The sequence below is a fragment of the Leuresthes tenuis genome, unplaced genomic scaffold (assembly GCF_036924035.1).
Source record: "Leuresthes tenuis unplaced genomic scaffold, fLeuTen1.0.hap1 SCAF_3, whole genome shotgun sequence".
Lineage (NCBI taxonomy): Eukaryota > Metazoa > Chordata > Actinopteri > Atheriniformes > Atherinopsidae > Leuresthes > Leuresthes tenuis.
In genome coordinates this window covers 25,438,165-25,452,635 of record NW_027325357.1, presented here as the reverse complement: position 1 = coordinate 25,452,635, position 14,471 = coordinate 25,438,165, and the positions used below count along the sequence as shown (strand labels likewise).

At 41.9% G+C, this 14,471-nt stretch overlaps 1 protein-coding gene across 5 annotated transcripts in view; it reads right to left on the bottom strand.

Annotated features, from left to right (window-relative positions):
- The window catches only part of sulf2a (sulfatase 2a), a 43,309-nt gene extending 31,102 nt beyond the window's left edge, over nucleotides 1-12,207 (bottom strand). For 4 of the 5 annotated variants that reach the window (XM_072382757.1, XM_072382761.1, XM_072382759.1 and 1 more), the window contains exon 1: nucleotides 3,215-3,331. The gene's annotated coding sequence lies outside the window, so the exon portion shown is untranslated. Of the gene's footprint in view, nucleotides 1-3,214; nucleotides 3,332-12,078 lie in introns of those variants that run through there. The other variant, XM_072382758.1, reaches the window with a different exon arrangement.
- Between the last annotated feature and the right edge of the window lie 2,264 nt (nucleotides 12,208-14,471).

The window sequence follows — 14,471 nt, the reverse complement described above, 5'->3', positions numbered from 1 at the left end:
ATCAGATTTTGGCTGTATTCCAAACTCTCCCAGTCACTGCTCTTAGCCAGCTCAGTTAATTCTGTCATAAATTATTCACAGCTGTAACAAAACTGTGACAAAAGGCCACAGATAACCCCAGGATTTGAACGCTGATTAGAGGGAGGAGATTGAAATCAGGATTTAATACAAAATTCCCAGATATAACAGGGCTTTAGTAACATCTCAGTTGTTTGATATTGCAAGTGAGAAGAGGCCTCCAGCGGCTGTCTCTCTTGAGACAGATAGGGCAGTGAAGCCCGTACTCTGTGGCCAGCAGGGTATAATTACATTTCCCGATTGGGCACCTCTGCCGCAGCAGCTCAGCCATACAGAGGGAGGAGATTGAAATCTGATTGTAGTCACACACAGGAGTGGAATGGCTGTCCACACATGAACAGCATGCACACTGTGCACGCTGATCTGACTTCGTTACAGTCACATGCTCTTACAAACGTGGACCACAGCACTTGGTTATTTGCTCCTATCAGATGCTGACTATACTTCGCTCTCTGCACACTTTCCAGAGAGGAGTGTCTGCGAGGGGCGTTGTCAAAAAGCCCCAGTTTCAGACAGCTTTCATTACAACAGAAACACAGAGATTTCAATACTGATCCCGCAAATCTGCCTCATCAGATGAACAGGGATTCAGGTAAGAGACACTTCCCATTAAACTACATTAAACCTATTCTAAAAAGGCGTTATGTGGAAGTAAATCAGTAAAGGAGCAGCAGCTGTGGAACATGGCATTTTATGTTGAAATTTTATCTAAAATCAGTTTGAATTGGCATGTTGCTTAGAAGCATTTGACATTTGACAAAATCATAATATGACAGCAGCAAACTACATCCATAATTAAGCACCAACATCTCATATAGCTTTTAATGGCCTCCTCACACCACCTTAGATGGCATTTTGTGTGTTATTGCGTGAGAATTATTCTCACTTTGTAGTAAGAGAAGCAACACCACAACTAATGAAAGAACTACATACATGATTTGTCTACAACAGAAAACAAAAAACAGCAGGCAACTGTAAAATTGTTATTGGTAAAATAGCAAATGCCAACTAGATAACTATCTAGACAGTGTAGATCGTAGTGGGGCAGAAAGTGGAGAAGGTGGAGAAAGCTGTAGCTTTTATGAAGTTCACTGGTGACATTAGATTTGAGTCCCTCTAATTCAGTCTAATTTAAACCTGTACCTACCCACAAGAGGTCAAGGCGGGGGGAAATGAGCAGACAAGGAAAGGCCACCTGCGACCCTGCAGAGACTGTTGCCAAGTGTCACCTTGGCTGCTGATATCTGCCACTATGCTGCCCTTGTGGCCAAGGAAGGGGCTACGCTGAGAATAGGTTTGTCGATAATGTTTTCTCTCCAGAGTGGAGATGAGGGAACATGTCCTCTGCTTTCAACAACAGCTGGAGTCAACAGCCAAGGCGTGCAGCATTAGCATACAATTCATATTCATGCTCGTTTCTCCCTTCGGCTCCTTCAACCAGCCCTCCTGCACATTTTGAGAGATTTTTTTTACAAACAGCATGTCAAGCACCCCATTTTCACCAGAGGTCCCACATGGCCTCTTATGTATTCTCAACACGGCTGCCTAAAACGACATCAACAGGTCTCAAGGTCGTCACCCCCACTGATTGAATGTGTGCCTTTGTGTGTGTGGTGTTTGTGTGTCTCAGAAAGGGTGTGTGGACAACCAAGGCAGGAAAATAGAAGCGAGCATAATGGCTGAAGTTTACTAGAATGCTGTGCCTGGGTTATGTATGAGCACAAATTTATTCAGTGGGAGAGCATTAGTTACATATCTGCAACTAATACAATAGCAGCTATGATTTTAATGTACTTCTCATAAAACTGGCAACCGTAACCAGGCAAAAATGTCTTGAATGTGAGTAAACATAAATATGGACAAAATGTACATTTGGGTGCAGAGTTAAGTATGCTGCTGCGTTTTACATGCTGACAGGTAGACTAAGCAGGAGTATCCTCCTTCAGTCAACGGGCCTCTCAGTGAGAAAAGAGGCCAGTTGATGTGGGGGTTAGAGTTTCCATGAGTGTGTTGTGATAAATAATGAACACTTAAAGAACAAATCTCCAAAGCTTCGTTACTTTCCATCCATCCTTCCATCTTTGAATCTGTTCATCCATCCACCCACATCGCTGCAAACAGCATTCAGGGACGTACAGCTGTCTTTGTCATAAATATTTCAGCCTCGAGGTCGGTGCTTACACCTCCCTGCACTCCACCGCTCTTAACCGCCACCACTTGATGATGACACAGTCTTTTGACCCATAAACAGATTGACAAAACACTGCTAGCGAGTACATTAGCTGGAATCAGCCTCATAGACCAAAGCTGTGCAGGCTGCTATAGGAGCGGCAGCAGCTGCAACTGTTGAAATGGCGACTCTTGAATGAACGCTGAGTAGTGGATACCTAATCGGTTTCTAAAAAAACGTTGCCAAAAGGCAAGCCCATCAAAACTGGACCGATCCTGTCTTTGGAATAAAAAAAAGTTAGATTTTCACCATTGCTGTTTTTGCTCTAGTTTTAAAACATGCACCCTATTCAGCAACAGTAAGAATTCTATTTGACCAAGTGAACACAAAGCAGCGCTGACACAATGAATCTTCGGTTGACAAAACACAGCAGAACGTGAAATAGGAGGACAAAGAAAACCAAACCGAAGATAGTCTAACAGAAAAAACACGACTTGTTTCACTGAATTAAGTAGATTCCTACAGATGCAGCTTAGTAAAAAACGCCTTTGAATGTATGTGGCATGAACAAAAAAATATGTTTAAAACCTAGACTGAGACACACATGTTGACAGTGTCCAGCATAAAAACTAATAACTTCTTCCATCCAATAAACAGCACCTTGTTTCCTCACTGCTCCGTTTCAAAGCCAGTCTAGAGCTACGCCGAAGTATCCTTTGAACGAAAGGTCTCTTCTCTCTTACCTCGATGAGCAGCGCCATTAGTAACATGCATAAATCTCAGAGGCAAACGGAATGGATCAGAGCATTCAAGTGTAAACTAGGGCAAAGCTCCAGCACTATACCTTCTAGATCTGCTACTCTGGAAGTAGGAGGAAGAAGAGACTGTACGCTGAGGAATGCACATGCTGTCCTCTGTCATGTATTACAAAAAGACATTTATGCACAAATACGATTTTTCACACACCTGTTTGACAAGTCTCGCACCATCCAGCCCCGTCTGGTCTGTTCAGATGCGGTCCACTGTGCTGGCAGAGTGAGGAGCTATTCTCACCCCCCACACAGCCCGGTGCAGACAGCTCACTGTTATAGATGCACTGACAAGTGAAAGGAGGGAGGCGTGGTTTCACATGAGATAAATAAAAGAGGGAGGGAAAGAGGGAGGAGAGAGGCTCCCTCAATCTACAATTCAATTTTGCTCTCCCTCTTTTTCAGCTGCATTTTTGTCCTCTTATTTTAGCATATTCCCGTTATTATTTAAGCACTTTTTCTTCTTTTCCATTTTTCTTCCCGCGTGTTACGAGTCAGCTGTTTATGCCCTTTTTCTTCTGTGTTGCTTCTTGTTTTTTCTTTTACTTCTCATCCTCTCTCGCTCAGCTTTCATTCAGTAGCAAACTTACAGAGTGTGTGTGTGTGTGTGTGTGTGTGACTGCGTGTGTGTACAAGACAGTGAACCAGGGCAGCTCTGGCCATCTGTTGGAGCCTGTGAGCTTCACCTATTCACAGTCTCATTAAAACAGAGGCGCACAGAGGAGTAGGAGAGAAAGGAATGGGAGGTAACCAAGGATCAATCTTAACACTACAGGGCTGAGGAGTGAAAACACAGCCTGGCACACACACCATATCTATCAGGCTGGCACCACTGAAGAGAGCTGGCATGGGCACCCCTGCTCACTGGGTCCAGGCAGCACAGGAGATTTGGCTCACAGTGCATGAGCATGCAGATAGAAATTAAATGTGCACTCAAATCAATTTATACACAAACACAAAAGGTGTAAATGGGCAAGGTGACACACTCACATACACACACAAAGCCAATTTCCTTTCTGGCAAAACAAACAGGATACATTAAGCTGGGTCATCCTGCAAACTCAGGAAGACAAAGGGATGGAAAATAAGGAGACAATTCTAAAGATCCTAACTGCCTTCATCACAGCAGAGTTAGACGAAAGGCAGTATCTTGCTCAGTTGAAGCCAGGTATTCCTCCTGAGTGCCGGTGTCACTTCATATCCCTGACCGAGTGGGAGAGGTGCGGAAAGGGTGGCAGAGGGCGGAGGCATCCATCTCTGTCTGCGCCAGCTCTCCCGTGATGGATGCGCCTGTTTATCCCTCTCTGCAGGTTATTCAGATGCAGTCACAGCCAGAGAGATTAGTGATGGAGAACCTCTGCACCTCTTTGCCTCTCCTCCCACCCTATCTAATCAATAACACTCTTATCTATTATCTGCATTTTGAGGTTTTTCTCCATGGAAATTTGAAGGAGTGAGAGAAAAAGAGATTAATTGTCCACCCCCTCTCAGTGTTTTCAATTACAGTGTCTGCAATGGATCATCTATCTGTCAGCTTGGCACACCGGGCTATTTGTGTCACTGCAAAGAGATGAAACTGCTGTGTTTTGAGAAAATCAAACAGTATTTTTCTGGCCATGACTGTTCAACGCAGACGGAAAACAAATTCTTCAAGGCAGAGGATTTGCATGGCATTTGAGGATAAAGAAAATTATATTTCCTGTGCAAACATCATGCGGAGTCAACGCTAATCCAGTAAAAAAGAAAAAAACAAAGACAAAAACATTGTTGTTCAAGCCAACTGGAACCATGAACCCTTAATAAGAATGCATTAAGCTGTTCTAATATATCATTTAGAAAATATATATACTTCTGGAAAATTATTAATTTCTCCAATTTATGCATGTAAGTGATGTCTGGGAGTTATATAAAGGAGCCACGTTGCAGCTCTTACATGCCGGATTACAGACAATTCTCCAGAGAATGCCATGTCTTTCCTGAGCGGTGCTGACATGCCAACACAGCAGCCCAGTGACACCACTTAAACACATGGTTTATTCATGCTCGCACTCTCACACTTTATCCCACGCACACCTAAACTGTGTCATCCTGCTGACTTTTAACGGCTTAAACGCAAATCAACATATCTATCATCCATCAAATCAGTGCAAGAAACTGAGCAACTTTCCTTACGCAGACTTGTGGATCTTTCACCCTTCTCTAGATTTATCTAACAAAGGCAAGAAGTAAGACACACTTATATGAGATTGAGAAAAGGCCAAAAATAATGTCTGTTTGTTGACAGAGAGAAATAGCCACACTTTAAAGCCACAGGTAGAGTCCAGACCTTGCTTTTCTGTTTGCTTCTTCAATGAAAAAACGGTAGGAAAGGGCTTCCACACAACCTGATCATGATGAAGCCAGGACAGGTGCATGAATAAAAATGAATCATTTCTCTTCTGATAGCACAGAAAGACAGCAATGTGCTATCACGCTGAGATCTTGTCCTTGGCTGCGAGTAGGCTGTTACAAATGAATTTGTTCCTTTTTTTGCGCTGTGTGTGCCAGGCTGATAAAAATATCCACTGTCAGCTGGCTGCACGAAGAGGGGAGGACTCCTCTGTAAATGAGGCAGACCACGTCTCTCCGCTCTATTCACCAGCTCCCATTATATTTGTGGTGTGGGTCAGTTGGTTCAAGGCTGACTTTTCTCCACCACCACACACACATATCACCGGCGCCATGCCCTCTGTTCATTTAGAAAAACCCTGGATGGATGTGTGTGTCACCATGGCTACAACATGAAGAAAAACAACTAGTAAAAAGGAAAATAAATGTGATGGACAGACAAAGGAGAAAACCCAGAGGCTGAAAATGTAAAGATTCAAGGTTGCATGGGTGACAGAACTGAGAATAAGTCCTCATAGTATGAAGCAGTTCTCCTGAAAAAAAGCACGGGGGCTGTTGCAGGTAGCTATCTAACTCCTAAGATTATTGCTTGAGGCAGACACCTACATCGCACCCATCCATGCCTCCTGCAAAGCTTGCATAGGTTAAAAATCTCTATTGACACGTATTCAGCATGTATCTAAGAACAATGTGCTGACCCGCAACACATACAGTCAGCAGAGGATTAAACATGTGTTCAGAGAACAGCTCTCTTGGCTAATTATAAGTGCAATCTCCAGCAATACTCCTGGACTGCGTTCCCTCCATTCATGTTCTTACAATCACTACATCCCAGCAGCGCTGCACACCACACATTGTCCCATCATCACTTATAGATACAGCTCTAATCCATTTCATCACTGCTGTCGTCATCATATCACACGCTCCTACTGAAAATATAAATACTTCATTAGTGTGTTATGAGCTAACGTTGTTTTCCAGCAGAGGGTTTTGTATCCTGATGAAATGCCATCATTTGTTCATGAGTGTCCCACAATCCTGAATAGTGCAATTAGAACAAATAAAGGCTTCGACAGTCTCCTCGGTGCGGATTTCAAATTCAGTTGCCGAGCTGAAGAAACTGATGAAAGTCTGAAAAAGACTTTCCAGGATGGCGCCTCCCCAGAGGCAGGTGACCTGCTGAGGTAGCTCTGGTCAAACTGTTTCTTCCTCTGCAACTTTTTGAGATTTTCTACTGAGTTTTTTTTCTGTGAAAACACAGATTTCTGAAACACATTTCTGTGCTGGTTTGGATGCTGTGCAGCTGGAAGAACTTCTGCTGGCAAAGCTGATTTGCGTTCCATCTATAACAATTGCATATCTTTAACAATAATTAATATCACAGCAATACAATTTCCCTTCAGGGATTAGGTATTATTGAACTGAATTGAATTTATAAAATAGAAAATAATGTTTTTTGCACACTACTTAATTGCACAATGGACTCTTTTTACAGAGCAAAGTTGAAAATGACAGACAACAAACAATAAATATGGATATGGAGACAAACAAAGCACTGGAAAAAAAAGGTTTAGAAAATCTTATCCCCGGGTACCTTTTGTTAGTCCTGACTTACTAACATCCGCAGCGACCCTGTTTCACTGAGACATCTCGGCAATTATCCCAAAGCCCATGACACTGAGAGTAAAACAGTAATTAGAAGTTTTTTGACACATGTGCATTTAAAGAGTCAAAATATCTTTGGAGATTGATTGTAAACACAGTGAATTCAGTTCACCAGCTGTAGCTTGACTGACGCCCCTTGATGCAGCTTTAATTTCTTGTTAATAGAAAACAGGATTCCGTTGATTTCTTGTGCACCCCATCTGCCAAAACATCATGCTGACATTACAACATGGTGTACAAGCCATCAAAATTATATTGAACAGGGACACCCTGCCAAGTTAACTCAAAGAGCCCATGTTGTGTGATAATTAGCCAGCAGGGAGAGGTGTATTCAAGTCTGGGTGGAGTAAAATATTCTTGCTGCATCAGTCAGATGACTGAAAGGTGATCTGTTCTGATTGAAAAACATCTGTCTCACCATTTGGACATGGCTCTATATCAACAAATATGTGGTTACTGACTATTACCATCTCATATGTAGAGTTTAGGGAAAGATGATAACTCAGTTAATTAGAATGAAGACTTTTTATTTATTACGCAAAAGAACAGAAAAATCTCTGTTCGTCTGCTTATGGAAATAAGCAATATAGACTAGGTAGAAAATAAAGAAACTAAATAGAGGTCAAACTTAAAAAGTTTATTCAATGTGACTGTTTAGAAGTTGACTGTAAAGGATATTTTAGTCAAATGAAATTGGAGGCTAACTGGATCAGTCACAGAAACATACTCCCAGAGGTAGACATTCACTCACAGACCTAGTTCCCATCTGTCCATGTGGGGCAGCATTGCAGAGGTTGTGCAGCTGTTGGCAGACCGTGGGATCCACAGATCAAAGAAAAGCCCCCCTGTCAAGGTCGGCGGTCCCCAGGAACACAAGCCACTAAGGGCCACAGCACCAGCTAATTAACCAAAACCCATTTGACACCATGTTATTTGCATCAATGTGCAGCACTCAGCATAGTGTCCGTTACACATATCAAATAAGAAGCGCACATGGGTTTGTCTAAAAAGGAGCCCCAGTGAATTTAAAGTGTAATTAAATTACCATTTATGTGAACTTGTAGGGTATACATGGTCAGCGCTTTATGCTAATAAAGATTTACACATGCATTGCACACCGTGTTAAAGGTGCCCAGCACTGGAGGACACTGAAGTTTCAAGTGGCCTCAAGTAGAGCCTTTCGATCTCAGCACTCACTGGAGTGAGAGAGCAGCCTGAATTATAAATCTAGAGGTTTTAAACGGTTATGTAGATAAGCAAGGAGCCGTGGTTGGTGTCCTCAATTATTAATCACTTGTTCGCAACAGAGTGGACCTTGCTTTTTTTTTTTTGTATGAGTCCATGTCTGCAAACAAACACTCCCTGTCATGCATTCAGTAGCTGCCTGGATGTGAGGAGGGCTCCTGATGAGACTGCTGTAAAGAGTGACATCACAAGAAAAGATCAACACCACAGGGATGCTTTCTTAAAATATTCTATGTGAGGTCCACAATGTTTGTTTATTTGAGCACACGTCCACCGGATGATACAAATACTGACTGCACATTCTCACTTTCTGCCAACAGCAACACCACCCAGACGCAGCAGAACGAGGCCTGTACAGCACACTGATATAATGAAGCACAGACAGAAGTAGACATGTTTTCCTTACTGCAGCCCTGTGGCCACTTCTCCATGGGTCTCCTGAAACAGCCCAGTAAGCAGACTAAAGACAAGTGGGAGGATAAAGCAGCTTCTCCCCTCCCCCATGAGACGCAGATGATGGATTGTGTAAAATCTCATATGGCACCCACTATAAAAAAAAAAAAACAACATTTCAGAGATTAAGCAAGCCACCCAAAAGCCACGAAAGAGCTGATGGAGCCAGAGAGTAATGCTCCTGTCTGTCTTTCTGTCCAGCTGGGTGACACCTCACCCATTAATGAGCTGTCTGAAGTCAAACAGGAGAAATACCAACGCAGTAAATTACCAGGCTCATCACTTCCTGTTTGTCTCCACTAAGACATGGTTGAGTAATCTTTCTATCTGAACTCACGTCATCCAGAATGAAATTCTGTCGAGGCGCATTCTATTATCTGTGGGGTCATTTGCATAACTGCATTTGATGTTTCCAGTCGGAGTGGTGACATGTTTTTCTGCAGTTAATTAGATTTTGAAATTAGTGATCCTAAAAGAAACACAGAGAGAAAAAAAGGACAATTTCCCCTCTGCTTGGTCCTCTATTCCCATTTGGATGTGACAAGATAAAGCTGTGTATAAGGGTAATTGTGTGGCTGTGTGGGAAGAGAGCCAGAGAAAGGATATATTCTTACAGTTACGTGCTATTATGCTGTTCCAGTGTCAGTCTATTTAGCATGCACACTCTGAACTGCTCCCTCTGACAAGACAAACCTCATTAAGATAGAGCAAACTAATTCACTTGAGGACAAGAGCTAATTCTTCATATCTGTCGTTTATTCTTGGGTTATAGAGACAACCTGAAATTTGGTGTTAGAAGGTATACACACTTCAAATTATATAAGATAGGACTCTTCCTCAGTTCCTATCCTAACATATCTACTGCAGAATGAAGGGTCACAGCAGAAGACATAACCTTTATCTACCTTTGAACTGGCACTTACAGAAATAGAGAGCAAGCTGAGCTTTTATATGGCCAACCCACTCCAGCCAAAGCTCTCAAGAGCCTGCACATGAGAGCTGTATGAGATGAGTCCACTTGTGAGTCTATTTCTGCTGATTGAGCACAGCTAACCTTTGTCCAAACGATGAAGGGGAGAGAGCAGAGGAGAGGAAAGAAAGGGAAGAGAGAACGGTGGAGGGGTAGTAAAGAAAAAGAGCGACAATGCTAGGCCTGAAATGAGCAGACATCCATTAACCTAGCACTCGGCATGGGATATGGCATTTACTGAGAACAGCCAAATGCCATGGCAATTAATCAGGGCCTTGAATACCAATTGTATCAATAGCCCTTGTAACACAGTTATGGGTAGACATATACATGCAAAGAGAATAATGTGCACACACCTCAAAATAGTTTTCTTTGTTTTCAAGGGAACAGCATTTGAATATAGCACTGTGACTTGTCTCCAACCTTAATATTATTTCTATGTGTCAAACTGGGACACACGCAGTGAAATAGAATGAATACATCACTTACACAATCGTAAAGTATGGCCTGGGAGATGGCACACATTTCACTCTACAGGGAGTTGCAAATTGCTTTTGAATAACCAAGGTCTAATTGACAGGAAAAGAATGTGCTGTCACTTTGCTAGTGCAACTGTCATTACCACATTTTTCATTTTGTACACGCTCCAAGGCATTATTGTTTTGTTGGCCCCTATCCCTCCCTGGTGCAGTGAATATGTTTTAAAAGGGTTGCGAGCAGAGTGTTGTTAGCTACACAACACTCCCCAAGAGGGAACAAAACACAAGAACAATTGGCTCATTAGAAGCAGAAAGACTTCAAACACAATATGGCTGGAACACACTCAGAGGAGAGTCAGTGAGAGAGAAACGCAGATGGATGGATGGATGGGAGTGATGGGGAGGAGACAAAGACATACCAACGGAGGACACCCAGCCTTGAGCTCAATACACAGTGAGCTTAGTGTGCACAAGAGAAATCTACTGTTAGAGATGATATGAATTGATAAACTATTCAAACATGACGAGGCCACTGAGGGAGGTGCTACACATAATTACAGTCATCCAATGTTTAGTAATATCTACAATATGAAACATACTGTGTGCTTATAAGAAATCAATCATGTAGAACTAATCGCTTTCTTGCTTCTGGAATGTACTCAGCTGTATCTGGATATTTAGAGGAGTCTATGGGCTGTGCTTTAGATAGTTAGGAAGCATGTTATCAGTCAGTTCATGTTAGATTTGAGCTTTTTAGCCTTATGCCTTAGCCTTAGCGTTATGTCATGAGACTGCGACAGTGAGCCAGCATGAACACTAACTGGTAAATAGACTGCATTTATAAATGTTATTCTAGTCTCCTACTGGATTGTTTAAGACAACTATGAATGTGTCTGTGAAAGAAAGTAGTGCTTTACACTCCCTTCATATACACATTCATAGTGAACCCTCTTCCAAAGTAGTTCTCGACAATTTTAAGTTTTAGTATCTTGCTCGAGGACATTCTGGACTTTAGAAGCAGAGAATCAAATCACTGACCTTCCGACAAGTTGACAGCGAGCTCTACCTCCTGAGGTAGCTACACGGAGCCCATCTATCATCTTAAAAAGGCCTCTTTGGAGAAGTCCCATTGGTTACATGGCATTTTACTGTTGACACTGTGTGCACATTTTATTCAGGTTTTGAGAGTAGCACTTTTCACACAACCCTTCCACTATATCAGCTCAGAAGCAGAAATCCTTGGAAAGATGCTCCTATCCACATTTGCTTTTTCATGCTAACTGAGTCGACATGATGTAGTACCAAGGTGGAATGCACATTAAGCACATTGAGCTGATTGGTAAATGCTACTACACAGAGGAAATAACACGAATGCTCACAGCAAACTAAGCTCAACTTAAGTGAGTATGGTAACAGCAAGACCTTATGTGTAAAATTAAGCACTGCATGAGTTTCTGTGTGAATGGGTGAAGGAGAGACAGAAAAAGTGCTTGTACGATCTAATCAAGTTTATACAGGCAATATGAAGTGCCGTTTACCATTTACCTAAGAAAGGTGGGGAAAGAAAATCCCTAGAATCCTGTGCAGAAGCACTCTTGAAGTATGGCGAGTTTAATTATGCGTTTCAACTTGGTACAAATTCACACTTCTACCTCTTTATCTGACAGCTGTGGCTGCATGCAATTTCAAACAAATGGCCTTCAATACTAAACATGTACGAAACAAAACTAAACTGTGATGTGTGATCTAACAAGATGTGGAGCTAATTGAACACTTTAAAAGCAGCCACTTCTCAGAAGAAAAAAAACTTTTACATCTTACCGCTATTACGCTTCAACTTGTAAGGCTGAAGTAAAGATCTCCAGCAAGTTAATTTCCAGCTCCATCTTGTCTGTGGATGACTGCTTCACTGTGTTGCTCTCTGGATAAGATCTCTGTCAGGCAGAGCCTCTTCACTCTACAATTTGCCACAGGGCATCTATAAAAGGATAACAGAGAATAATTCAGGGAGTGAATGACCTTCTTGTGGCTGATTGTCTCAGGGCAGCCTGACAGAAGGCTGATCAGCTCTCTAGATCTCTATTTCCTTACTTAAGAGATAAGAAATGCAGTTCCCAGGACAAATATTCCATCATTTATTCAGTCCATTGAATCAAGAAGCGTCATTCACAAACTATTAATCACAAATTCACAACCTTTGAGACAGGTGGAAGCGATTCTCTTCATGACACAAATCTACAGAAACAAACTGCACAGATATGGATAAACACCCCCCTGCGTCAGCAGATGTTACTTGTACAGTTTTGCATAGTTTTGCCTAATTTTTCACAGACCTGCTGTTTGTCACAATATAATTAACAGACTTGTGTAAATCCCAATGGACTCAAATGTGCCCTTGGATGAACTCATGAATGAATTAAGAAACATCTAGCTCTGGGTACAGACATGCATACATCTTACTGGGACATCCATTATCATTCCAGCAGTAGAAGAGGGACTCCCTGACTTCTTGGGGGAATGAACCTGTACCTCATTACCTGCTGACAGCCCATTTAGGAAAGCTGATTAATCCAGTGTATTTTTCACACTCTGAATATTTTACCTTTTTAAAACTATGTACACACTAAATAGACCAGTTATAATCTAGCAAATATAGCAAATTTAGAGGATGTTTTTTTTTTTTTTTTTTTTTACAAGTGCATGTCCTGCACCACAAACCAACACTTTGCACCGTGAAAGGTCTAAATTTAGCGAAGTGAAGAAGCAACATGTATATTTCCTATAGCAGTCAAAACGTTTTGAAAGCATTGCAACAGACCCGTTCTCTGTCCTCTCTACGCGACATGAAACGAACACACCTGAGCTGTATTCTCTCATCCTTTCCACTGAAGAGCGTCATTAAACCTTTCTTTTTCTGGTCCGGGGTAGCATTGTGTCGCAGCGACATCTTCTGGCTACTTTTCCTAAATAAACCGTTTGGCTTGGTCCAGGGAGAAAAGCACAGGTGTATTTAATAACGTTCACGATGGCTCAGCGCCTCCCGGTAAACTGTAACAGCGAGCCAGAAGGCGCAACAGCACGCGACGCAGTCGCCATCATCGGTTAAATGCTGTGACGTTTCGAGATATCTGCTGCGATTAAAAACCCGTTAACGACTGTTATAAGGGTCCATTTCAAACGAGTAGGACAACGTTTATCAAAATAACATTTTCACGAGTTTAAAAGTATACAAAATAAGTGCTATCGTGTTATTTAAGCTCTTTAATTTAATTTTTTAGCTTACCTGCTAGAAGTCAGACTTGTGTCGACAGCCACAACCTTTCTGTGACGTGTGGATCTGAAAATTGCTCTTTAATTGGTGAGTCGTTGTCCACTATTACTGTTTCACCTCTGCTTTTCCTTTTGTGACGCTAAAAATACACGCTGGTTTTAAAAATGGTCATCTAGGATATACATTGACCATTTCGTAATGGTTGTTAGATATCAGGTAGAAATTCTAAATAAAGACACTCACATCCTCCATAATCTTTACATACCTGTTTGACACACAAGATGGCGCCACCAGCTCGCCTCGTCATCTCATGGGGGCACAAGTACAAGCAGGCAGGCAGGCAGACAGGCAGGTCTAACTTTGGTATGCTTTCTTGTAGCAGGGCTGAAGAAAAAGAGTAATGTTTTTTTTTTTTTTTTGGTCAAATGAAGATAAAAGCTGCGATTATGCTGCGTCTGCTGTGTGAATAACGGCTTTAAGGTTTGTGGGAAAGCTATTCCCTCCCATGACCCTTCTTTTAGTGTCGTTTCAATTATTATCATACATTTTGTCAAAGAATGTAAAGCTCACAAATGCATTTGTAGCATAATTGTTAGCCTATAGCTTGAAACAGTCTATATCGACCAGTCTCAGCATCTTCACAGCTTTTAGTGTTTTAGCATCTGTGCCTCCAGAACAAACGGGGACGAGAGGTCTAGTTTCTAGACTTTTGTTTTGTAGGTACACCGTTTTTCAATAAAGAACACAAATCAGAAAAATCCTTCATGTGTTTGTCAGATCCTCCCCTCAGGATGTTGGGATGTATGACTATGGGTCCAATAAGCTGGTCCATAATCACTTTGTGTTGATGCTACATTACTGGAGAGTGGTTTGTGCTCCTGAGTATGGTTTGTATTCATAGAATTGATCTATTATTGCTGCAAAGCAATAGGTGTAAATCAGA